Genomic DNA, 26,743 nt, shown 5'->3' on the forward strand with positions numbered 1-26,743 from the left:
TATAAAACCAGTCAGTAGCTATTTGTAAACCTGTTCTGTCTACCTCGTAGGGTTATTGTGAACATAAAAATCAAAATTGTAAATATAGGCAGTGTTCATTCTTGTTGGTGGCAGGCGTCTTTGTCTTATGGCCGTATGAACCCCACAGGTTAAGGCAACATTGGGACACGTACTCTGTGTGTCTTTTGTTTGGAGTTCTCTGACTCTCACATGCTCAGTTATGTGATACCTTAGCAGGTTCTTACTGTAGTCTCCCAGCGATGTGATATCATAGTAGGTTGTTACTGCAGTCTTCTGAAATGTGACTGCAGTTTTCTTCAGGCTTGTGGGTATTGCAGCCCATGCTGCCAGGCAGTCTGCAGGAGGGGCATGTGCTTGTGTGATACTGCTTCAGGGGCACAGCAAGGTATGTTTGAATGACTTTGTCTGTGACCTTTGGTGCTCGTGCCCTGCTGTTACAAAAGCTTCCCAAATGCTGTCAGCCTTTGGATGAGTTCTAATGTATTATTAAGTAAAGGACTAAAGCAGGAAGAAGAGTATTAGAACCATTACACCCAGAGATAAGGCAATATGCAGAGAAAGGGTACTGCCTCAAAGACATGAAACTTGATTTGATTCCAGGCTCTGCAGTTTACCAGCTTGAATGATGTTGGGAAGTTACTTCATATCTCTGGACCGTTATGTCTTCATCTGTACAGTGGGGGTGTTGGAGAGGAGGCCTTGCTTCCTAGGTTTTATCTGACGTTCTGTGATCCTGGTAAAGGGCAAGGAGTGAGAGAGAGCGTTTCTAATTATGCGCGTAAAAATCATACTACAGCAAAGCTACCTATATGTGGAAGCAGAAATGCATAGACGTAAGTGAGACAGACGTAAGTGCAGATGCTTGTTCGAGTCCCAGCTGGGTGGGTCATGCTTGGTCCCTTCAGCTGGGAAGTAGAGTTAACCACCCACCTCACAGGAACCCGCCTGCTTATGGTGGGTGCTGAGTCAGTGTTTTTCTTTTGAAGAAAAACAGGCAGAAAAGGCCCCATTACTGCTGTTTCTGTTGCTGCAGTTCTCATGAGGTATTTACTGTAGTAGAGTAACAACATCTGTGTACGTTTATAAATCTAAAAGTAGATTTAAGGTAAATCTCAAATTAGAACCCTTATCTTTTTAATTTTCATTTAAGTATACGTGGAGAAATACTGTATGAAAAATAGAATAAAAAAAGAAATTGTATGAAAGAATTTGTATGAAAAGAAAATAACACAAAAATTGTTTAGCTCATCTGCCTGATTTTGTATATGTTTGAAATTCTTTAAGGTAAAATGTTTAAAAAAGAAAAGTTCTCTAAACAAAAATATTTTTTAAAAAATTACATAGGTGATCATGGTATCTCCCCTGCCAGGTTACGGGTAAAGGGTCACGAAAATCAACTACAATGTATATTGAGAAGTTAAAATTTTAAAAGAAAAGAAAAGAGGAAAAAAATTTGCTTTTATTAAATATTGAAGCACTAAAAATAAAAAATAAATAAAATATAAAAAAACAAAAAAAATTATGTAGGTGCAGAAGCTTCAGAGGGAGATGTAAAAGAAACATTTCTTTTCCTAAGGCCCAAGGACTCTGAGGAAGCAGGCCCACCACGAAGATATTGCAGCCTGTGGTTATCCCACCTCTCTTCTCTCTTGTACAACAAGGTGCAGTTCTGATCCGTGGGCCTGTAGAGAAGAGGGCAATAGTGGGGCAGAGAGAAGAAGAGAGATTGTGTTTTGCCAATTTTAAGTGCTCCAAGCAGTCACTACTTGAGTGATAGAAAACCCCACTTTGTTACCATTGTATGAGAGAGCTTAAAGCCTCTTTGCCACAGCCATACAGCAAGGAAGGTTACAGGTGTTGCAGCAGGCAGGTATATAAGTTCACATGGACACTCCATGTCCTACTAACAGAAAATATCTGTCTTTAGTCAGACCAGAGATCCCTGTGAGCATTTTAGAGGTAGGACAAAAGAGGATAATAGAGACTTGGTCTTTTCCCTAGAGGCAGCTTGCACACTTTTACAAACCATTCTGCAGGACATTCATAACAAGGAGTTGAGGATATTTCCGTATCACAGAGAGCCGACTAGTACCATGAAGCTGGCTGCAGTGTAACTTCTGAAGAGGAGAGTTTATGCTTTGTGTTCCTCATTATCCCTCCTCATCTCAGTGTAGGAGCTTATGAGTAGGCAGGGCTCAATAGTGAGTGATTTATTCAGATGCTGTTTATTATGAGTGGGAGCCTATTTGCCACACTGTAGAACCGAGAAGGTTCTGAGACTGGTACTGCATTGAAAAGACCCAGTCCTTAGGCTTAATGAAGAAATATAGACAAGTACAAATACTGTAGCTGAACCTAGAAATGTGCTACAGAATGCTTATTTAAGACAGGCAATTAAAGTTCAGAAGCATTGGGCGGAAAATCCAACAACAAACCTATTTTCCTCTGTAAACCTTTATGTTTAATTTAACATTAAAGATTTAACGTATATCTGTGTGTACAAGCTTAGTAAGACAGTGTCACTGTAATGAGTATCAGAAGTGAAGAAATGGTGTTATTAAAAATGCCACTTGCATTATCCTTTAACAGGGTATCAGTGTTCCCTCTCTTACTGTGGAACAGGACAGCATTGCTAGTATATTGGTAGAATTATCTTGGAAAAGTGATTTTGCTTATTTAATAATCTCTGATGACTGACTGCTTGAGATCTTTAGATCTTTAGTAAAATCTTTGCATGTCATTACCTGGCGTCTAAGAAAAACATATGCAGAAGCTGCATTTTTGCTAATGTGAGAAGACCATTTTTTTTTTTAAAGCAGAAAAATCTGCACTTGCAAAGCTCATATTTTAGGGAAGAGATGTACTCTACTAAAGATGCAGAGCTGGACTGATTTTAATAATGTCAGAATGGCCAATAAATGTATTAATAGAAAGAATTGAAAATCAATGAGCTGTGATAGTAATTACAGATAGTACCTAGGGAAATATAGCAGGCAGACAAATCCTTTCCCTCAGGGCCTGCCCTAGGCAAAGCTATGAAGTTCATAGTTTTGTCCCCCTTCCTTCCCTTTAGTGGTGTACTTTCTCCTTCAGCTTCTTTCTCCTGTCCCCCACACTCGGATACCACGACCCTCTGATTGTGCTGTAATGGTTCAAGCTACCAATAGATGATTAGTTCTAACTGCAGACTTATTGAGGAGAATGTAAAATTGTAAAATGCTATCCTTTCCAAGAGTTATTTTCATTTTTATAGGGTGTGCTTTGTACAAAAGGGATACTTCTTAAAGAAATTTCATGCACTGAGTTAACTTGGTAATTTTGATTTGAGGCAAATTTTAACCTTTACAGAATATTTCACCTTATGCAAGATAGTAATCTATTTTGTCTACTTGTGTTTGTGGTAGAATAAAAAAAAAGCTGGATCATGTGTCATGTATCTTTTTCTATGAGAGGACTTCAAAACATTTGTAGAAAAATGGAATTAAAATATAAAAATAAAAAAGTAAACTTTATTTCTCAGCATAAACTCCATCAAGTTCAAGACACTTTTGTAAACCATGCTACCAGCCATTTAATCCATCCCTAAAGAACTGAGTGTCCTGGGACTCTAACCATCTCAGTGCAGTCTTTTTCAAATTATTGACTGAAGAAAAATGGATGCTCTTTAAAGATTTTCTAAGATTAGTAAATAAAAAGAAGTCAGAAGAAGCCAAATCAGGACTGTAAGGTGGATACCTGATGATTTCCCATTAAACTCTTGTAAAATTGCCCTTGTTTGATGAGAGGAATTAGCAGGAGCATTGTTGTGGTGAAGGACTCTCTGGTGAAGCTTTCCTGGGCATTTTTTTCCTAAAACTTTGGCTTTCTCAAAACATTCTCATCATAAATACATGTTATCATTCTCTGGCCCTCCAGAAAGTCTACAAACAAAGTGCCTCAAGCATCCCAAAAACTGTTGCTTTGACCTTTGCTCTCAACCTTCCACTTTTGCTTTCACTGGACCACTTCCATCTCTTGGTAGTCATGGCTTTGATTGTACTTTGTCTTCAGGATTGTACCGGTAAAGTGATATTTCATACCCTGTTAAAATTCCTTGAAGAAATGCTTCAGGATCTTAATTCCACTTGTTAAAATTTCCATTGAAAACTCTGCTCTTGTCTGCAGCTGATCTGGGCACAAAAGTTTTGGCACCCATCAAGTGGGAAGTTTGCTCCGCTCTAATTTTTCAGTCAAAGTTGTGTAAGCTGAACCAGTTGAGATGTCTGTGGTGTTGGCTGTTGTATCTGCTGTAATCGTAGGTCCTCTTCAATTATGGCATGGACAAGATTAATTTTTTCCTCGCAGATGGATGTGGATGGTCTGCCGCTTCATCTGTAACAGTGCCTTGTCCCTTCTTAAGACGAGTTACCCACTTATAAATTGCTGATTTCTTTGGAGCGTTTTCTCCGTAAACTTTTTATAAAGCACCAGTGATTTCACCATTCTTCCACGCAAGCTTCATCATAAATTTGATGTTTGTTCTTGCTTCCATTTTAACAGAATTCATGTTGCTCTGATCTGCTTTTCAAACTGATCTCTAATCCTTCTTAGTGCCTCAAACTAGATCCTGTTCAGACATGTTATCACAGGTTAGTATGAGTTTATTTTGGTGCAATGAAATTTTATAATTAATGCATAGTTATTTTTATAATACACATTTTCCATGAGCTTTTAAAAAAACCCTCGTATCAAGATGTGTTTTCTTGTGCTAACATGTGCACACTGATTCCCAGTTTATAAAGTGCCTGACAAAAATACTCTAACCTTTGGAGGAATTTTGTTTCTTACCATGAAGGATTAACTACATTGGGAATTGACCTCCTGGCATAAACAACTAGACAACCAGTCAAAATATATGAAACATATTTTACATATGGGACAACAGGCAGGAATCCTTGGGAGAAGAATGAAAAAGGAGGTACACTGTATGATTGCCTCAGCTTATTTCCTAGAGGCAAATTCTGGGCTGCAAAGCAGGGAGGGAGAATGCAGACAGGCCTAGCACTCCCACTGAGCTCAGCAGGCAGGGATTGAAATTTGGAGAGGTTAGGACAACTAGTTTTTGAGAAGAACAATATCAGAGAGGAGGGAATTGTACAGAGAGAGAAAACTGGCCATCTTTAGAGGGCTCTCCTCAAGGGTTTGGCTGAGTACTTTTCTGTGTGTGGTGGAAGGCATAGGAAGAACCAGAAGGCAGTAGGCTGAACAATTCTTGAAGCTTTCTCAACTGTGTGCCAGAACAAAAATCTTCTCCAGAAGAATACACCAAAATCTAGTGTTAAATAATGTAAAAATTACAATGTCTAGCATTACCAAAATTATCAGATGCAGAAAGAAACAGGAAAATATAACATGACCAAATGAAAAGAGTGAATCAATATAAATATGTTCAGAAATGATAGAAATAATGAATTAGTAGGCAAGGACCTTACAACATCTATTATATAGCTTATAAATATTCTCAAGGATGTGAAGGGAAACATGAGATGAGAAATGGAAGATACAAAATGATGACAAATTAAATGTTAGAGATGAAGAATATATCTGAAATTTAAAAATTACAATGGATGGCATTAATAGACACTACAGAAGAAAAGAGCAATAACTGAATAGATAGCGATAGAAACTGTCCAAAATAAAGTACGGAGAGATGTAAAGACTGAAAATGAAGAACAGAGCCTCAGTGAGATGTGGAACAATATCAAGTTGCCTAACATATGTACAATTGGACTCTTATGAAGAAGGGTGGATCAGGAAAAATATTTGAAGAATAGCTGAAAATTGTTCAGATAAACACATAAATCCTAAGAAATTCAGTGAACTCCAAGCAGAAGAAACCACACTGAAACATAATATTCAAATTGCCGGAAACAAGTAATGAAGAGAATAGTCTTAAAAGCAGCCACAGAAGGGAAAATACACCTTTATATATGGGGAATAAAAATCAGACTTTTTATCAGAAACCATTCATGACAGAAGGAAATTTCTTCTGGCAGAAGGAAAAGGATACCACAGGCTGAGTATCCTTAGGACCAGAAGTGTTTTGGATTTCAGATGTTTTCAGATTTTGGAATATTTGCATATACATAAGGAGATATCTCGGGGATGAGACCCAAATCTAAACACGAAATTTGTTTTATACTCTTTATACATATAGCCTGAAGGTAATCTTATACAGTATTTTTAACAATTTAGAAGTGTGACTGCAGCTCGTCACAAAGTCAGGTGTGGAATTTTCCACTTCGATGTCAGGTCAGTGCTCAAAAAGTTTTGGATTTTGGAACATTTAGGATTTTGGGATTAGGGATGCTCAACCTGTAGTTAGAAATTTGGATCTACACAAGGAAATGAGCATCTAGAATGGTAATTAGAAAATATTTTTAAAATCTTTTAAAAGAACGGTTTGCTAGCTAAAGTATATATAATAAAGCATTCTGAAGTTTATAACCTATATTGAATGAAAACGAGTATCAACAGCACAGATGGGAGAATGGAAGGAAGTATACTGTTGTAGGGTTCTTCCACTATCTGAAGTGGGATGGTATCATTTGAAGGTAGACTGTGATAAGTTAAAGGTGTATATTGTAAATCCTAGAGCAACGACATGCACAAAATAAAACAACCAGATATAGTTAATAAACCAATAGTGAAGATGAACTGGAAACACTGAAAAATGCTCCACTTATCTAAATGAAGGGAAGGAAAAGATTAAAAAAGGAACAAAGAACAGATAGAAGAAATAGAAAATAAATTGCAAGATGGTAGATTTAACCCCAGTATATTGATAATTACATCAAATGCAAATACTTTAATAACTCTGATTACAAGACAGATTGACAGGTTGAGAAAAAAAACAAGACCCAATATCTATGAGAAACCTTCTTTAAATCTAAAAAAACAGATAGGTTAAAAGGATAGAATCTAAAGTAGTTAAAATTTTGGAAATAGACAGTAGAATGATGGTTGCCAGAGATGGGGTGGGGTGGGGGAAATGGAGAGCAGTTGCACTCTGAGTATAGAATCTCAGTTTTGCAACATGCAAAGCGTTCTAGAAATTTGTTACACAACAATGTGAATATAGGAAACACTACTGAGGTACACACTTAAAAATGGGTTAAAAGGATAAATTTTATCTTATGTGTTCTTTACCACAATTAAGAATTTTTAAAAACGTGAAAAGCCAGAGGGTTGAGGCTTTGTAACTTTATAAGAGAGCAAATATGAATTCCTAAACTGACTAAAGAAGACTTTACCAGAAATTGGTTCAGACAGTTCAAAGGGAAGTGACTTGTTAAGCCATTTGTTTGTTACAGCGGCAACTGTGTGTAAGTGGCCTTTCTCACAGTAAAGACGGGCACTTCTTCAATGCGGAAGAAGTCTCATGACATCTCACAGATCACAAGCTGGAATTCTTATGTCTGATAACATTTTTATTTTAGGAAAGTCTAAATATATTAAAAAGCCTGTCAAGAAGAAAATAGAAGACACAGTCATATTATCTTTAAATAAAAGCTGTTAATAGTTTAGAATATTTTCTTCCAGACACATACGAAATAATTCTGTAATGAACATTCTTTTAATCCAAAAAAAAAGAAAAAAAAGTAAAAGGATGGAAAAATATATGTAATACAAACACTAAATAACAACAAAAACAAAACTGTGGTACCCATATTAATATCAAAGTACACCTGAGAACGAGGAATATAGCCAGAAATAAAAATAGAACATTTCATAATGATAAGGGGGTCAATTCATTAAGAAAACATAGCAGCCCCAAGTGCTGTTTACCTTAGTAACCATTTGAGGATATGTAATATTATCTTCATTAGTAAATAAAATTGCAGAGATGTGTGTGTCCAAGATCACACAACCAGAAAGCAAGAGGCATTGAACTGGAGTCCACGTCTTGTGAATGGGAATCTTTGCACTGCTGCAAGCTATCTGTCCTTGTAGCTCAAGTTTGTAAATTATTGTAAGTAGTTACCGCATTGGATGTGCTCTAATTTCCAATATCATCTCATGCACAGCCTCCTTGGCTAAGTCAGCTATAATTTTAATGTGTAAGAAGGATTTAACCCAGATTTTATGAAAAGTTTTAGTACCCCCCAAAATGCAGATTTACCTACAGAGGGTCGGAGGCTGTTGCACACAGTAGCCTTCAGTAAGTGTGAACTCTTTTGGAACTAATCTATTATTTTAGTTTCATGGGATCTAAAAAATATTTTAATACATAAGATATGGTTTTTTTTAATATAATGTTTTCACTAACTTAACAGTAGGTAAAAATGTGCAAAAATATTCCCTGGTTGTCACATGGACAAAGTTCTATTTCACCGTGTGACTGTCAATTTCAGAAATAAATAGGATTGAGCAGAACTGACACCACATATTAGATTCCGCTTGTAGAGAGCTTGTCCCTCTCTGTCATAGTATTTTGACGACCTAGAATTTCATAAATATGTAACAACATAAAGATGTCAACAGTTTTTTGGTTTTTTTTTTTCATTGCTTTACAAATTTTGCCGGAGTCATCACTGAGGAAAAGATATACTGTGCTACCAAGGCACAGTATATCTGATGACCTGGTGGCAATTTTGATCAATTTAATGTCTTACTGAGTGGTCATATAGGTAGCTCTGGAAGAATGAGTCTTTGTCCATCATCACTGGTCAGTCTTTTGTGTTATCTTAAGGAAATATTGTAAAAGGATTTTCTTAGTAAAGAAATATAAACTTATCAATCGTAAATGGACTGTGATCTTCAGATGACTCATAAGCCCCATGATTGATTCTTTTTCTAACTCACAAACTTCAGTTTCGGTGGTATGCTCTTGTCATAACTAATTATATCTTTCCAATTAAGCCAGGAAGAAAATGATTGAGATAGATTATATACTCTTAAAGACTATATCTGCTAAGTAAGGCAATCTTGTTGTTCTTTTAAATTTATATAAACAAAGAATTCATTTTTCTAGGTTCTTTTTAAAAGTTTATTTATACACTTTCTAATTTTTAAACTGAAAGAAATTAATTCAGCTGTGGATTTAAAACCTCCAACCTCCTTGGCTAAGTCAGCTATAATAAAGTAGTAGAAAAAACTTCCTGGGTTGCTTCTTATAAATTTCATACAAAAGATGAGTATTCAGACCATTTAAAAATGGATTATCAACATATTATTGTACATGCTTAAAAAAAAAAAGAGGCAAAGTATTTGAGGTGAAGTATTTTCTGTCAACAAACGGTGGCTATTGGCACATTTTAGGGACCTGGCAGTCATATGTATTTTTAGACCATTCATGTGACCTCCTCATGCACAGCATCATAGTTTTTCCCAGTCAGTATTGTACTCACTAAAAACTTAAATACATTTAGCTGAAAATTTTTAGTCTTCTATCATCAACTATTTTGGAAAGTAACATGGTATTCATAGTCATTATCAAAACCTTCAATTTCTATTGTTTTTATGAAGTCATAAAATAGGTGTAGAAACGCCTACCTCTTTTCATTCACGTTGCATGACTATATGTTGTCATTTGCTTTCCTTCTTTTCCCCCCAAATTTTATTTGCCATAGTGGCTTCTGATTTTCACATTGACATTCCAGAAATACATGTAAGCAGAGATTTTGTCTTAATCCTTTTTGAATTATTCCCCTAGGTGTATTTGCATTTCTATGCAGTGTTTTTGAATTATAGAATGTTCCTGAAAAGGATGTGAAACATTTTCCTATTTAAATTCAGGTATAGTAAAAGGCTAGAATAAGAGATTTTCTGAGCTGATATTTGAAGAAATATCTCTCTCCACTTAAACTAGTCAGAGTAGATTCTGTTGTTTGCAACTGATACAGTCAGGTGTGCGCACCTTTCTGATAAATATATCAGGTCTTATTTTGGTGACTCTCTGGTTAAGTGTGTAGATTCTGGAGCCAGACTACCTGTATTTATGTCCTGGCTCCAACACTTTTTCTGTGACCTGAACAAACTACTTAATCTCTCTGCCTCAGTTTCTTAATCTGTAAAATGGGGATTATAGTAGTTCCTACTCCATGGAGTTTATGGGAAGATAAAGTAGTTAATATATGTAATATTCATTAGCTACTAGCCATTGCTTCAACCTGAAATGCCCTCTCTATTCCTTTAGTGTATTACAGTCATGGTTATTTTGCAAGTCCCAGTACAAAATCCCTCTTCCATAAAGTGTTCCCATCGATCTCTCTCTTCCGTACACTTTTATTGAATCGGTTCATAGTCACTGCCCACCCAATTTAGCACTTAATTGAATTTAGACTGTGTCACTTGTATTAACTCTTTTCTCAGCTTGATTTCAAGCATGTGCATTTGTTAATTCAGTCTCAAAATGGTGCTATTGATAGGAATGAAGGTAGGCAAGAGTCTTACTTAGAGGAGCCTTATTGTTTATCTGAAGGGTGATCTTAATATTAGATGTTTTGATAGGAGTATCTATGGAGGGGTACCATTTATGAATGCTTCTTTGTGCTTGGTTATTATATTTTCTTATCCAACATTCCTGGTGGCAGTAACCAAGATCACACAGCTTCTCAGTATTGGGCCAACTGTGTTTGATCTCAAAAAACATTGCTTTTTTGTGATACTAAGCTGTGAGTTAACAAATGCTAAAAAAATTATAGGTGAAACAGTCGTGGAAAATCATTGATTTTTGCAGGTCCGGAAGAATCATTCTCATTATTTTATTATCATGTTTTGTGAAAAATACTTACTGATATGATGTCTACTGAATAGTTGACAGACACTGATTTGGTTAATCTCAGCTTACATCCTTGGTGTTGGAAATGTACTTCTTCTGACTTTAGAATTTGCAGTCTAAAGAAAAATGATGGCGACATGCACTGCTTTACATCTGTATCTATTCCTTGCGTAATTCGGAGGACTTTCTTGTGTGTTATCATTTGATGTTTCCATTAATTCAGTGAGAAGATGGAACAGAGTATTGTGTTGATCATTTTTCACAGAAGAAATCAGAACATAATAATGCAGTCACTTGCCTAAAGCTCAGAGATAATCAGTGACAGTTGTGAGATTATAGCCCAGGGGTTTTAGCATTGGGCCTTTAGCTAAAGGGTTTAACTGCCTGCATATTTCAAGTGCCAATATGTATACAGTTTAGGATTTTCAGTAAGGACTGTGGGTAGACAGGACCCCCAGAAATCATCATGGGCTTAAGTGGTATTAGATTAGTATTGGTACAAGGAAGTACTAGCCTAACGATGGCAATAGAGCTGAGTTTTGATGGTAAAAGTTTGGAGAGAAGATGAAAGGACATTCTTGGCTGGATGGAGATGATGTGGAAAAACCTGGGTGGGAATGGGTTTGTCCTTGCATAGGCTGCCATCTGACAGCAAATATTTTGGAGCAAGAGTATATATTTATCCTTTTGTTTGTACAACAGGATTCTGTTAATTGTAATACAAAGGAAGAATGCTGGCTTAGTTCTGATTTGTTTGGGGGAGTCCACAGCCTCTGGGGCTCTCTTCTCTCTTAGATTACATACTGGTTTGTGTCCTTTCTTTCCCACCTTCTCATTTGAGCTATTCCCCACTTCCTCCTGTGATACTGAATTTTCAAATCTGTTCAGCTGTTGCAGAATTCATTGAGGTCAAATTGGAATTACTGGTATTTGTTCACATAGAAGCTGTGTAATAGTTAAGTGGTTAGACATTTGTATTTCATGCTTCATACCCTTTTCTCTATGCCATCTCATTTATCTAGTAGGACTTCATTTTAATTCTGTGTAATGCTTTGGGAAGAATCCATGGGATTGCTTTGGCCCATTGTTTTTTCAGAGCTAGTATGTTATTTGAGTGCTGTTCTGTCATGTTCTTTTCTGACTCCTAAAATGGGGGGTGAGTGTGATTCTACAGACCCTATATTTTACTGAAATCGTACAGTCCTACAGATGTGCACTGAATTTGGCCTGATTCTACAGAGCCACAATTACTTGGGTAATTCAAGCAGAGAAACCATATGTGCTTAAAACTGAAACATTTTTTCTGTCTACCAGTCTTGAGTTAGAGTGATGTAGTCTGATTAGTTTTGCAAAAGCAAGTTATCCTTCTGTAATACCTTTGGTTCCCCATTATTTATTTAAAAAATAAAAATGAGAGGTAACATTGAACAGATGTACATAGGAGAACCTTGAATATACTTTGTTACATGTATAATTCATGTTTTAAGATATTACACTTTATGTATTTTGTTATTTAAGAGTTGGCCATACCTGAGTACCACTTTACATCTGTGTACATCTTTTTTTGCACATGTGTATACTTTGAATGCTTCAGAACACTTTTTTTACACATTTTCATGTGATGTTTGTATCAATTCATCGAGAAGATGGAATAGAACAGATATTTTGTGATCATCATTTTCCACAGGAGAAAACAGAGAAATTCTGTTTTTACCCACGTGTAGCATGGTTTGATAATTACGTGTTGAGTGTCTCATGTCCTAATTGCTTGGGACCAGAAGTGTTTTGGATTTTGGATATTTTCTGATTTGGGAATATTTGCAGAATACATATGGGTTGAGAATCCCTAATCCAGAATCTGAAACGCTCCAGTGAACATGTCCTTTGAGCATCATGTTGGCTCTCAGAATGTTTTGGATTTTGGAGTGTTTTCAGATTTTCAGATTAGAGATGCTCAGCCTGTACGAGGGTACTTCAAAAAATAGAATTAAAAATAGAATTCTGTGGAAAAATAGAATTGAAAGATAATATGAATATTTCCAAGAACTTTTTGAAGTAACTTTGTGTTTCCAGTGGATGGCCAGAAAATGCTGGTGTTCCTGCCTGGTATGGCATAGGTGATCAGTGTGTGAGCCAAGTTGAATTTGAGGATACATCATTCTCAGGACTTGGAAACTCTACGGTATGGAATACAGCATTTTTTGAAGTGTGGTCTGCAGATACTGTAAAAATCTCCTGGGTTCGTACGTCAGACCTACCAAATCAGAATCTCTAGGAGTAGGAAGGAACAGCCTAGGTGTGCAACAGATTTTCCAGTTGTTCTCATGCTTACAATATTTTGAGAACCACTGATACGGAGTGAGTGATAAAGGCCCTGGTTCATTCACCTTCTGGTAACTGACTTCTAAGGTACTACTGTCCAAATCACAGAACGTGCCTTCTGTGATGGGACAGTCAAAGGCCTCATATGCTGTGACCCTGTGGGAAAGTCTGCCCTAGCTGATGAGCTGAGCCTGCTAGAGGAGTTAGAGGATGCTGCAGTCTAGAGACCTCTTAGGAATTTTTAGTAACAGAAATTGATTAGTAGGTGCATTTAAATTCTAAATGACACAAATTATTACTTTAAAACTTAGAGTTATAAGGACATCGCATTATAAGAAATATAGTAAGTGTGATATGGGTAGTACTGGGCCACTTTCTCCAGCAGCCTGTGAGTTCCTGCAGAGCCCAGTGAATTCCCATTGTCACAGGCACCATTGTATTTCCAAATTCCAAGCCAATTAGCACTGAATCATGAGAAATGTACTTAACTCTGTCTTTGAAGAAGAAACTCACATTTTAGTCATTGACATTTTATTTTACCTCTTCTCTACTAAGAGAGAGTGACTCATTTAGAAGTTAAAAAAATACTTGACCTGTTTAAAATATTGATGTTCTTACTGCCATAACTTCGAAGAGGAAGCATGAAAATTGGCATTTAAATGATGTCTCCAAAGATTCCATATCTTTTGTATGGAATGAGACTTACTAGTGGAGTGAACCTGCAATGTGGGATTCTGAATTCATCTCTAGTGCCTAGCAGCAGGGCTTCAGTGCTGGGTTGAGTACCACATAAAGCCACCCTGCGGAGGGGGGCCTTGGGGTTAATATTCACTCTGTGATTGCCTGGCGCATCAGGAGCCCTACCTAGTATGTGGTTTTTCTAGAATACTTTCTTCTAATTACTTATTTGAAGAGCTGTCTCTTTCTAATTTTTTAAAAATTTGAACAGAGGGCTTTTGGGTTAGCTGAAGTCTTGCACAATACCTAGGGCAAGGCATAAAAAGTATGTTCCTAACTACTGTTTGTTTCCTTTTAATTTATATAGCCTGACTAGAAATCTGAGGATCTGTACGTTTCTGTGATACTGTATCAGAGTATTGCTACATAGAATCCTCTTTTTTTTTTTTTTTTTTTTTTGCATCTCACAGATACATTTATTCATGCTGAGAAGTACAGGGTACTTATATAAATGTACAGCAATGTTTCACGTTCCCATCTAACACAGCTTGCTTAGATTTACAGGCAGACTGATGTTTCATGTGCACTCCAAGTAAAGCTGGTTAGTAGTGACCAAGGGCAGGTGCAGGACTTGAACCTTTCAAAGCTTTACTTCTTTTATCAGCATCCTGATTTTATAAAAGATGAAGCCCATCGGCCTCATTCCTACCCAAATTTCCTGGTAAACTTGGGTATATTAGGGCTTCATGGGGATCCAAACATTTTTAATAATGCTTTGAAGCATCTCGGCGCAGGACCAACTGCTCAGGCTGCACCAGAGAACCACAGCCAACGACTCGGAAAGGTCACCGAGTGCTATAGAATCCTCATCTTATCACCTTTGACATGGATGGTCAGAAGAGTCTGCCTCTCTCCTGGTTGTAAGAAAAGATAGATGACAACCCCCCACCCCCAACAAAAGAAAATGGTTTAACAAATTTTATAAAGTCTTACACACAAGGCCCATGCCACACTCTTTCCCTCTTCCACTGTCTCTCTAGTTTTTCAAACTTCAGTCTTTAATTTCTGTTTGGCAGTCCAGCGTCTTGATTTTGCCAGTCTTTGCCATGCATAGATAATAGATGTTAAGCTTATCTTCAGTCCTATGATGTGCTTGAAATACATGAGTGATTTATGACACCATGGGAGTATTTATAGGATTTCCAACATAGACCACTGAATTGGGGTGAGGGGAGCAAACACAACTTTGGTTTTCAATTCATATGTAAAATCTTTAAGGCAAAGAAGGACAAGAATCAAGTAATTGTCAGTGTATATAGAATATGAAAGTTTTACTCCTTGAAGGTAATATCAATATCTATATCTATATCTATATCTATATATATAGAAAACAATTAAGTTGAAACTAGACAATATTTCAGTTAACTAGGTACAATTAACTAGGTACATAGTATGCTAACTAAATAGTTCAGTTAGCATACTAGGTACCAAAACAACCCCAAGCAATAGTAGAAAATCCTCAAATTCTTTGCACTGCTCAAAGCACATTGTCTTCCATACTGAAAAAAAGATTGTGTGTAATTAAAAACATAATGCTCTTTATTGGTTCTGCAAGCACACCACAGATTCTGAACCTCCTCTTTTCTTTATAACCTCTAGGTGTGATAATAGCATTTTAATATTTCTTTTGATCTTTAACAAATCAGGAGGATACTTCCTCCCTTCTGAGGGTGGGGAACAGAAGACAGCTGAAATAACTGCAAAAGACTTGGCATCCAGAAAGCTTACAGCATGGGTTTTTCAATTCATGTGTTATTTAGTCCCTAGGGGAGGCACTTTTAAAATACTTGACTTACTTTGAAATACATGCTAAAATACTTGAGTTTGTTATGAGATACTATTGAAAGTAATAGGACAGTTGAGACTAGTGTGTATTAATAGACATTTGTTGTAGTCTTTTAACATATATTACTATATTACATTTGATTCTTGCTACAACTGTGTTTTCAGTAGAGGAAATTAAGTCTTGGAATGTGTATGTGTCCATCTGACCTCAAAGCTTAGGAGTGTTCTTTCCATTATACACAGATAATGAAAAAATGCTGTCTTAGGCACATTCTCTGACAGGCATAAGACAGGAAAAAATATTAATGCATAAGTATTCATAGCCTCTTCTTTTTACCAGCTTCTTTGTGGTGGCCCTTTGTTGTACAGAATCTGGGTAATGGGAAAAGGATGACTTTGGTGGGGGGTGGGGGGGATGAAGTGAAAAGCGGAAAAACCAGCATGGTTTGATTTATTTTGGAAAAGACAGAACTGTTGCCAAGTGGGAGAATAAATAAATTTGAAAGAGTGTGGGGGTTGGGTATTGAGCATAAGATTCACAGAAAGTTTTGGCAAGTTTGGGTAGAAAAGTAAAAAGTATAGGGGAAAAGAAGGGAAGGATCTGTCAAAATAGATTTGGAGAATGGGGAAAGGGAATTTTAAAAGTTTGTGCACTATAGTCACTTTAATTTTTAATTATTTGTTAAGAGACTTAACTAAATACCTATATTGTTTTTTGAATACTGGACTGGCATGTCCTTGAATGAAACATTGCTATGCCTGGCCTATAAGGCTGTTCATCTCCACTTAGCTTATGATATATATATTTTTAACTAAATGCACAAATACACATGCATGCTGCACATGCACATATACATATATGTATATAATTACATGTATGTAATATATATTATATGTTTATACATATGTAAACTTATACCCACATCAATAGAAATGCATATGTGTATATTCATATATTTATACATTTATGTTGTACGTGTATACATAAGTTTGTTTACACAAACACCAGCTACTTCTCACAGTATTGGCAGTGTTGAATTGCTTAGAATAGGCTTTTCAAACTATTTTGTTCTGAATTTAAAGGGGAAGAGATGCCAACAATAGAGCCCCTGAAAGGTACGGGGAAGGTGAGGCAGGAAGGTCCCAGTAGTGAAATCCCTCAGTGGAATCTGGGGTAGCTACTGCTGTGAGCTAGATTTCCTTCCTTTCTATAACCGAGTACATTTAGGAGAGAAAGATTGGTAATAGGTAAAGAAATGATAGTAGCAATCAGTGGGGGTGTCTCTCAGATAAGGATTCAAGATCTAAGGGTATATCAGAGTCTGTTGTTGGGTAGCCCTGCTGTACTGGGACACCCTCCCCTGAGAGATGAACACAATTGGTTTTCAACATTGCAAGTCCTTATGGAGTTATTTTGCTTTTCATGGTATATTGATTACAATATTCAGCTTTCTGGGTGCATTCAAATGAAATGTTAAGGATTGATTCATGACAGTATGGTGTATTATGTTAATGAGGTAGTTAGGAATTGGAGATGAGAAAAATACAACAGTAAAATAAACAGCATCATTTGACCCATTAGGGCATACTGTAAAATGATATAGTCAGATTTAATTGGGGCCTAATTAGTTGAGGGAATTTAGACTTTATGTTTTACTACTGTAGATTCATTTTGTTTTCTGTCTATTGTAGATTTAGGCTTTAGAGAAAGACAGCTTTCTTCCCTGTATCAAGATAAGCAGGGTCAACAAGAAAAAATACAGGCTTCCTCTGTGTAGACTAGAAAGATCATAAAAATGAGTCATTTTGATAGAAAGTCAGGTCTTGCTAATGCAGTCAAAACTCTGTCATGGGGTCAGCAAATTTTCTGGGATATTAATTCGACTTGTAGATAATAGACTGCTATTCTAGAAATTTTCGTGGTAATTCTTGGGTGGCTCTTTAGATAGGAGCTTCCGCATTAGAATTCTTGAAGGAATGCCAGAAATGAATCTATGACTCTTCTGTCGGCTTTGAGGTTTCCTAAAAATGATCTTTTGAGCATCTGTGGGCCTCATTCAATGTGGGCAGCACTCTTGGGGTAGTTACAAGTACTCCCATTGGTTCTCAGAAGCTCAGGGGACGGTCTGCTCTGTGAGTTAATGCCAACAGTTTGATTACAGGGTACCATTTAGTTTGTGGCATTTGGCAGGTATTCTCTAGAATCCTATTGGTTTTCAGAGTAGTCAAATCGACTCATTTCAGCGGTAATGGCGTGTTTCAGATCTTCAGGGCTTTGGCAGCACAACTTAAGACAGAGGAATTAAAGAGTAAATCAAGCAGCATTAAAGAGTCTAATAGGAGTAGGGTTTAGAGGACATCAGTTGAAAACCTCACCATTGCAATTAGGGTTCCTGTAACAATTCTGGGGTTCTAGCCAAATTCAGGATCAGATGGTAGGAAATAAGTCCTTGTTGGATAATTCTTTTACTGGCTTACTTTCTTTTTTCTGGTTTTAACTGTTAAATAGGTCTCTAAATGTTGTTTTTATATTGGCTAAAGGGCCTGAATCCCAGCAAGCTTGCGTCGTATGTGGATCACATCAGGGTCTGAAATTCTTTTTTAGTTTATTTCTTTTGTTCTCAAGTATTAACATGTACCTAACATAGTTCTGTGTAGGAACTTTTGTACACTACTGGAAGATGAGGTGAGAAATGCACCTTGAATAGGCTTTTATGTAGTTCATCTACATCATCAAGTGAAGAATTGAATTTTTCTAATAGCAATTTACAAGAGAGAGCAGTAGAAATAATTGTAGACATTCCAGTGATGGAATTTCAAGGTGGAAATATTGCCATGGAAACAAAGATTTGAGTAGGAGTGAGAAGAAGAATTGCAAAAGGAAGTATATTTGGAAAAAAATGAAGGAAAAGTATTTTAAGTTTTACTTATTTATAGTTATATTTGCCAGGCAGCATTCACTTTTGAGTTACTCCCTTGGTCCTTTTCACTCACAGTGTTATGAGTGATTGACACACACACACACACACACACTTACTCTCTCTCTCTCTCTCTCTCTCTCAACTAGACTTAAAGATTAACTGCCTTTTAACTAGACTAAGCTCTTTTTTGACCGGTAAGGGGATCACAACCCTCGGCACGGTGTTGTCTGCAGCACGCCCAGACAGGGAGCGCACCGGCCATCCCTATAGAGGATCTGAACCTGCAGCCTTGGCGCTACCAGCACCACACTCTCCTGCGTGAGCCACGGGGCTGGCCCTAGACTAAGCTTTTTTAACTACACTAAGCACTTAAAACTTAAAGGTCAGGAACAATGTCTTTTTTCCTTTCTCACTGTACCTTCATAATGGAAAAGCTCAACAAATGTTATTGATTAATATTTTTTATACAATATGATTTTTAAAATGCCTTCTGAGTATCTATTATGTGCAAGGCATTGGCCTAGATGCTGCAGCAACACCTAATACATAGTCTCTAAAACAAAGAGAGTTTATACTCAGAAAGCAGAATGAGATTGCAGCAGGAATAAGAATATTAGCTAATGTTTATTTTTTGTTAGCTAGATTTAGCACTTTACATACATTATTTCATTTGATTATTCTGAAAAACCTAGAGGATTAACTATTATCATCTTCCTCTCCCTTAAAGAAACTGAGTCTCAAGAAAGATCTGCCAGTCAGGGTGATAACTGCAAAAAATGGCAGAGTCCAACTTGGTACCTAGTATAAACCAACAGCGGGCTCTTGAATGTGCCTCTATGCTGCCATTATATATGCATGTGTGAAGTAGAATGGGCAAGTACATAAATGTAAGTATTTAATAGATTTTGAGCGTGGGATAATTATATTTTATTTAAGATCTAGAAAAGCCCAAAAGTGGTGACAACTGATATAGACCTTGAAAGCGATAGTGCGAGGATGAGAGGACTCATTTTGAGCAGAGGAAGTAGGACCAGGAAAGGTGTCTAGATTTACTAGTGTAATAAGTGTCTGTCTCCTAGTAAGAATGCTATGTATTGAGTATATTCATAGCACTTATAAAATAATCATTTTTATAGCAGATAAAGTAGACAGTAAGAAAATGGAGTGTTTTTCTGAAGGTGGGGCCAATCAAACACTTGATAAACAATCTGTGCCAGACCTTCGATAGTATAGTTTTGGTGGTGCTTGTTTGGACAGTACTTTGTTGCAGAGTTTAACCTAAAGAAATGGCCGTTCTTTTACCTAGTGTGGCACAGTAGTGGCTCCAAAAAATACCAGTGTGCATGTTTCTACTTTCAAAATAATTGCTGACAACATTTCACTGTTTTGAAAATGTTTTATACCTGTTAATTGGGGACAGATGAAGTTAACAGTTAAATAAAAACAATTACACCATTGCAAGAGCTCAGAGCCAGTCCTGGCACTTACAGCCTACAAAACTAATAGCAAGATGCAGACATCTCCATTCCTCATCTCCCATTTCTTTGTTAAATATTAATATATTAATTTATGTGGCCACAGTCTGTCACTAAAGCTTTTGCTTCATCACCCCATACATCAAAGTTAAATGACAGTGCTTAAGCCTTCATTTACAAAGTAACATACAGACTGACTAATTCATCATAACCCTTCTTAGATGGTTCTTATTTAAATATTATGATTGCTATTTAATAGGCAGAGAATAGGAGGAAAAGACATTGACAATGTTTATTTACATTGGCCACAGGAAACATTATACCTAGAATGCTATATTCAACATAATGATGCTAATTTCATTCACAGTGTTTACACTTTTGGATTTTGGGGTGTCAAGTAGATGCTTGCAGAGGAGATAATCTATTGTGGCCCCTCTGCCACAGCCAGCCAGAGATATCTACTAGATGTATGATGTCTAAACCTATAGTTTTTAATTAGTTGTTGTTTCTGTGAATAACTATAAAAAACTTTAGCCATTATGTGAAATTATTAACTTTTTAAAGTTCCTGTGTGTGTAAGTAGCAGGTCTTCCACAAATTGGAGTACAAGATTTATGCTTCTTAATTATGGCAGCCAAACATTCCAAACATCCTCTAAAAACCTGTACAGATCAGTAAGAATAGACAAAAACATAAAACCCTGTGCTTTAGGCACAACAAGAAAACAGAGAACACTACAAAATTCAAAATACTTGTAAGTAGAAAGGTAAACATCAACTTTCAGAAGAGATATATCTGAAGTTCATTTCTCAAGTCTTTGTAGAGAATTGGGTTTTGGGAAAAATTGCATGAAAAGAGAAAATGTAATTGAGCTTAAAATCAACCCCCCAAAGAGAAAATCAATCTTAAATTTAGAAATATAGAAAAAGAGGCCTGGGTATATCAGAGCACTGACTGTAGGGAAAGGATGTATTTTGTATATGGGAGTCAAGAAGGCAATCTTGGAAGGGTAGCACTTCTGTGGGAAAGAGGGTGTGTGAAGCAGAATAATGACCCCTAAGGATACGTGCATGTCCTAATCCCTGGAACCTGTGAATGTTACCTTGTCATCTGCAAAAGGGACTTTGCAGATGCGATTATGTTGAGGATCTTGAGATATGGAGATATTATCCTGGATAAGCTGGGTAGACCCTAAGTGAGATCACAAGTGCCTTTATAAGAGGAAAGCAGAAATAGGTTTGAGTACAGAGAAGAAAAGACCATGTGAGAATGGAACAGAGAGTGGAGTGATGCAGTCATAAGCCAACGAATACCAGCCGCCAGTGGAAGCTGGAAGAGATTAAGAATGGATTCTCACCCAGAGCCTCCAGGAGGAACCAACCCTGCTGATATCTTGGTTTTAGCTCCATAAGACTTATTTTGGACTTCTGGCATCCAGAACTATAAGAGGATAAATTTTTGTTGTTTTACATCATTCAATTTGTGGCAATTAGTTCTATCAGCTACAGGAAACTAATACAAAGGACAAAATGGGAAATTTACCTTTGGGACTTCTGTGGTGAAAGCAAAAAGAAGCAAGAGGGGAAATTTAGAATCCTGAAAGACTATATATATATACATGCACACACACATGTATAGTATATATACGTACATATACACATACACTACATGTATATAAAGAAACTATGTTTTTGCTAAACTAACAGAAAAGGGCTCTCTTGAAGGAGGAGGACATGAGAGACTATGCTGTGGTAGTCCTGAATAATGTCTTCTGCATTTTTTTCCTCTTGAAGAATGAACATGAAGATAGAGTCCTTCATAGTGGGTTCTCCAATCCCATTTAAATTTTGTGAACTCACGCTATTATAAAAAGCCAGCCAGAGAATTTAGCTTTTTTGATACTTGTAACGTTGTAGATAACTTGTTTCTTCTTGAAGAAAAAGATTCTTTCACTCATTCCATGTAGATGTACTGAGTGTGCCTACCATGTGTACTCTTCTAAGTTCAGTAGAGGTAGGAGTTTGTGAAAATGTCTCATTTTAGTGAAACTCCTGGGACTGGAATATACCCAACAACCCTGTGGACAGATCCTCTGTCCCAGAGGACAGGTGGTTGGTTGTCTTGTGTCTTCCAGGACTCATGACAGAATGAATCACACAGGGACAGTGGGTCTGTCTGAGGTGGCAAGCCGGGGTGCCAGAGAAAGACCTGGAAAGGGAAATTCAAGAAATCAGGAGCAGATACCAGAAAAAGTCAGAAAATGGGATTAAATAGGTCAATGCATATTGGTTTGGGGTAAAGGCTGGGAAGGTGAGGGTGCCAGGCATCATTGATTGATATTGGCAGAAGCAAGCCAGTCAACTTAAAGATTCAGGGCCAGGCTGCCCAGGGACCAGCACGGACTGAAAATAAATTTATTTGTTTCATGCATATGCAGTGTAACTGATTTCTTATGAAACAATTGACCATGCTCATCCTTTTTTACCTACTTCCTTCTTTTAACATAAAAATGTTTATAAAGCTTTTCTAAATGCAATTTTAAATTTGTATTGCCATCTTTAGAAATTTGGCATAGAGTACAGTTTAAAAAATGTTTTAGTTAAAACAATAGCAGCTGAAAATATACCGAAGGTGATATTAATTTTATAAAAGTAAAAACTGTTTTATTTAAAATGTGTAAAAAGCTTTGTTGCTGATCATAATCCTGACAGACACAGTTGTGAACAGCATAATTTTGTACGTTGAAATCCTGAAATATCAAAATTCTTAAAGTCTGGGGGCTGGGCAGTTAGCTCAGTTGGTTAGAGAGCAGCCTTGTAATACCAAGGTCATGGGTTCAGTTCCCTATACCAGCCAGCTGCCAGGGGGGTGGGGGGTGGGGAACAATCATCAAGATCCCTGAAGTCTAAAATCCCCAACATCTGAAATAGCGAAAATCATGGTCCCGAAATATTAAAATCCCAAATGTAGTAATCCTGAAAGCAAAATTCTAGGGAATGGATTAAGTGTGTTTTTGTTCTTGTTTTCTTTTCTTAGTGTTTTTTTCTATTTTAAATTGTCAGCATTAGTTTTTTCAATTCACTATGCTATGTATGTCACTTTTGCATCATTTCCAATACTGGAAGTATAAATTATATAGATTTTCTGAGAGTCCTAATTTATGCCTTTTGTTCAAATTTGACTCCACGAAAGTGCATTATCACAGCACTGACATTGTGTGTATAGGTAAAAATGTTGAAACTTTCTCAATAAATGGAGGAATGTCCTTTTCATTCATCTAAATTTGTGAAAGATAAAATTTCTCTTTAGGCAACTGGATATGCAGTGGTGACCCATCATGTTTTTTGATCAGTCATGTCAAAAGATTGAGGTTGTCTGTCATGGCATTTCAAATGACCATAGTTACAAAGCTGGTTGCACACAATGACAAACAGTAGTCATAAGCGTTTATGTTTTGCTTTTTGATCTGTTTCTTTATGAATGTAGTTCGTTGTCTCATAACTGTTATACCCATGCAACTGTCATTAGTATACCTGAGTGTTTATGCTTGCAAAAATGTTATTTTTCACTATTTTATTGTGTAAAGTGGCTTATGAAGTATTTTGTTCTGTTTTTATATTTCTCAAATAAATCCCCTTTTAAAATGTAAATAAATGTCTTTTAAAGAGTTTTTTAAATTATTTTTTCCAGATTTATATCTTTAGGATTTTGATCTTCTGCGATTGTGATTTTGGGAATTTTAGATGTTAGCAATTTTGATCTTTCAGGGTTTCAGCATTCAGGATTATGGTATTCAGGATTGTCTTTTGGGATTATGGCCCAAACACAAAAAGCTTATTGTTTTTTTGCTAAGTTCAAATCTGTTTCTTTGGTCATCACCAACATAAATACTTTCATATATATGATAACGCATCCGGTCCAGTTCTCCTCTTCTCACTCTGTGGGAGGAGCAGTATACTCTGGGAATCACAGGGGAGTGAAAACTCTCTCTTGCTCACTTATGTTGGTAAGAAGGTAAGGACTATCTTATAGTTCTTAGACCCACAGAATGCTTCTCCTGCTGGCCTGGCTACTGACCGCCAGGGTAGTCAGTCAAGCTGAATGTACTGCAGTACATGATTTACAGTTAATGATTAACATTATGGCAAACTGAGAAGAGCTGAAGTTCCTATAGTGGGGCTGTGGCTCTCAAGTGCTGCATCAGCTGGTTTTCCCTAGAATTATACCTAAGGATATTCTCGAAGGAAACCTAAAATTATAGTTGATCCTTTAACCATGTGGGGGTTAGGGATGCCACCACCCACACCCAACTTAAAATCCACATATAAATTTTGACTCCACCAAAACTTACCTACTAATAGCCTACTGTTGACCAGAAGCCTTATGGATAACATAAACAGCAATTAACACATATTTTGTATATTGTATGTTTTATATACTGTATTCTTAGATAAATAAGTCCAGCCTAAGGGCCATTATAAAAAAAAAAAAAGGAAATTCTTTGAACTGCACAGGTCCACTTAAAGGCGGATTTCTAAAAATCCGTGTAAAGGTGGACTCCTGCAGTCCTGTTGTTCAGTGGTCATCTGTACTTGCTGAATTCCAAATGGATGATGGGGGAGGAAGGAAGAGATGATGTGAAGAAGAAAAGAAGGTCTGCAGAAATGCAGAATAGGAGTAGTTCAACCATGCAGCAAGCACATGTGCCTAATGACACAAGTGTTATCCTTGGTGGGGGGTGACATGAAGAGGAACTCCTGGGAGGAGTTAGATTCTTGGGGAGGGTGACTTATGTGTTTTGAAAGATAAGTTAATGACATGAAATAATGGGGGAAGGATATTCGAGAGACAGAGAACATTGCAAATAAAGTGGAAGGAAGCCGAAAGCTCAGTGCTGTGACTGCACATGCAGCTGGACGTTGTAGGAGGAAGGTAAAAGCTGAACAAGAGATGAAAGAATAAGAGCTAAGAAAGAACTGTGGTGTGTGAGCTGGTGTATGTGTGAGTTTCCTAGGGCTGCCTTCATGAATTACCATGAACTTAGTGCCTTAAAACAACAGAAGTTTATTCTTTCACAACTCTAGAGGCTGGGAGTGCAAACATAAGGTGTCGGCAGGGCCGTGCTCCCTCTGAAATGTAGGGTAGGAGACTTCCTTGTGTCTTCCAGCTTCTGATGTTTGCCAGCAATCTTTGGCTTTCTTTGGCTTGTAGATGCATCACTCCGTTCTTTGTCTGTCTGCTCCGTATATGTCTCTGGCTATGTGTCTCTTTTCCTCTTCTTATAAGGACACTGGTTATATTGGAGTAAGGGTCTACCATGCTCCAGTATGACATCACCTTAACTAATTCTGTTTGTGAGGTTCCTGTCTCCAAATGAGGCCACCGTCTGAGATACTGAGAGTTAGGACTTCAGATCATTTTGGGGACACAATTCAAACAAAAACAGTACCCATAACGGAGAGTTTAAGTTCACACTTTCCCTGGTGAGTTGCTTAAAGAAGCCCAACTCAGTGGGAATCTACACTTGAGGACTGATAAACTGTGGTGATTTTTAAAAATGATGTAGGCAAGAAAAAAGGCAAACTTTAACATAATAAACTGAGAAAAAGAGCACTAAACATTAATAGCTCTAGTAGCCCTCATTAAGTAAACAATTGGTAGCATTTTTCTGAGAAGCTGTGCAGAAGTTATTTTAGAGACTACTTTTGGGAGTTATTGTGAAGGAGAAATAAGTAGTTAGGCCTTCAGCAGGTCCTCACCTCTCCAAAATGCCCTGGACACATCCTACCGAAATCACTGTACCTTATACATGGAAGCATTCAAGGAACAGAAACACTGGCACAAGCGGCAGGACTTATGGCCTACAAAACAGTTTTATTTAAATGGTATATTTCCTTTGAAATAGTCGTAGAATGAAAGCACAAAGACACTATACTATGTACATTTTTCTGGTTCAAAACAGAGAATGCCAATTTTAGTACAGTGTATTCTGTCTTATATGAATGTTTTCCTTGTTTCTGTAATTCCTGATGTGTGTATTACATTCTATGTATATTTTTAAAAATCTACAGTTTTTCAGTTAGAATAAGTGAATGAATATCTTCCAGTTTATAGAAATTCACTGCTTGTGCACTTATTGAGGAACATTTCTGTGAACTTAAAAACCACTTTTCTGTAAGTGTTTCTCTGTCGCTGACAGTAGGGATGTGTTTGGCTCTTGATCTGCAGGGTGCATGGGCGGTAGTGAGGCCGTGAGCTGTAATTGTATTCAGTGGCATCTTCAAACATTGTCCTGCAGTTCCACTAAATTTATGTCAACAGACGAGCGTCATCCCTTTCTTTTTGTCCTCTTATATTGACCTTATGGACAAAAGCCAAAATAGCTTCCTAATGTAACTTCTTCATTTTAATAAGTCACGAGGTTTAAAGATATATTCTAATGAATTCATCCAATACCATACCTTAACCTCTTGTCTCTTATTAATTGTTTATAAGTTTTTTTTAAGAGTCAAGAGTTTGATTTCATTGGCGTATAGTTCAGCATTCCCATTAGCTAAAGATTTGGGGGCTAAGATTCAAGTTTCTTTAACAAAAGCAGCAGAACAACCTGTAGTTTTAGTTTATTATATAATGTTACATTCATATTTTTTTTTTTTTTTTTTTCGTGACCGGCACTCAGCCAGTGAGTGCACCAGTCATTCCTATATAGGATCCGAACC

At 36.9% G+C, this 26,743-nt stretch overlaps 1 protein-coding gene and 1 pseudogene across 6 annotated transcripts in view; one reads left to right on the top strand and one right to left on the bottom strand.

The window, feature by feature from the left end:
- The window catches only part of KLF12 (KLF transcription factor 12), a 412,532-nt gene that overhangs the window by 188,588 nt on the left and 197,201 nt on the right, over positions 1–26,743 (top strand). The window lies entirely within an intron of this gene.
- On the bottom strand, positions 14,386–14,567 carry LOC134381836 (ATP synthase subunit ATP5MJ, mitochondrial-like; annotated as a pseudogene).

The sequence above is a fragment of the Cynocephalus volans genome, chromosome 7 (assembly GCF_027409185.1).
Source record: "Cynocephalus volans isolate mCynVol1 chromosome 7, mCynVol1.pri, whole genome shotgun sequence".
Classification (NCBI taxonomy): Eukaryota; Metazoa; Chordata; class Mammalia; order Dermoptera; family Cynocephalidae; genus Cynocephalus; species Cynocephalus volans.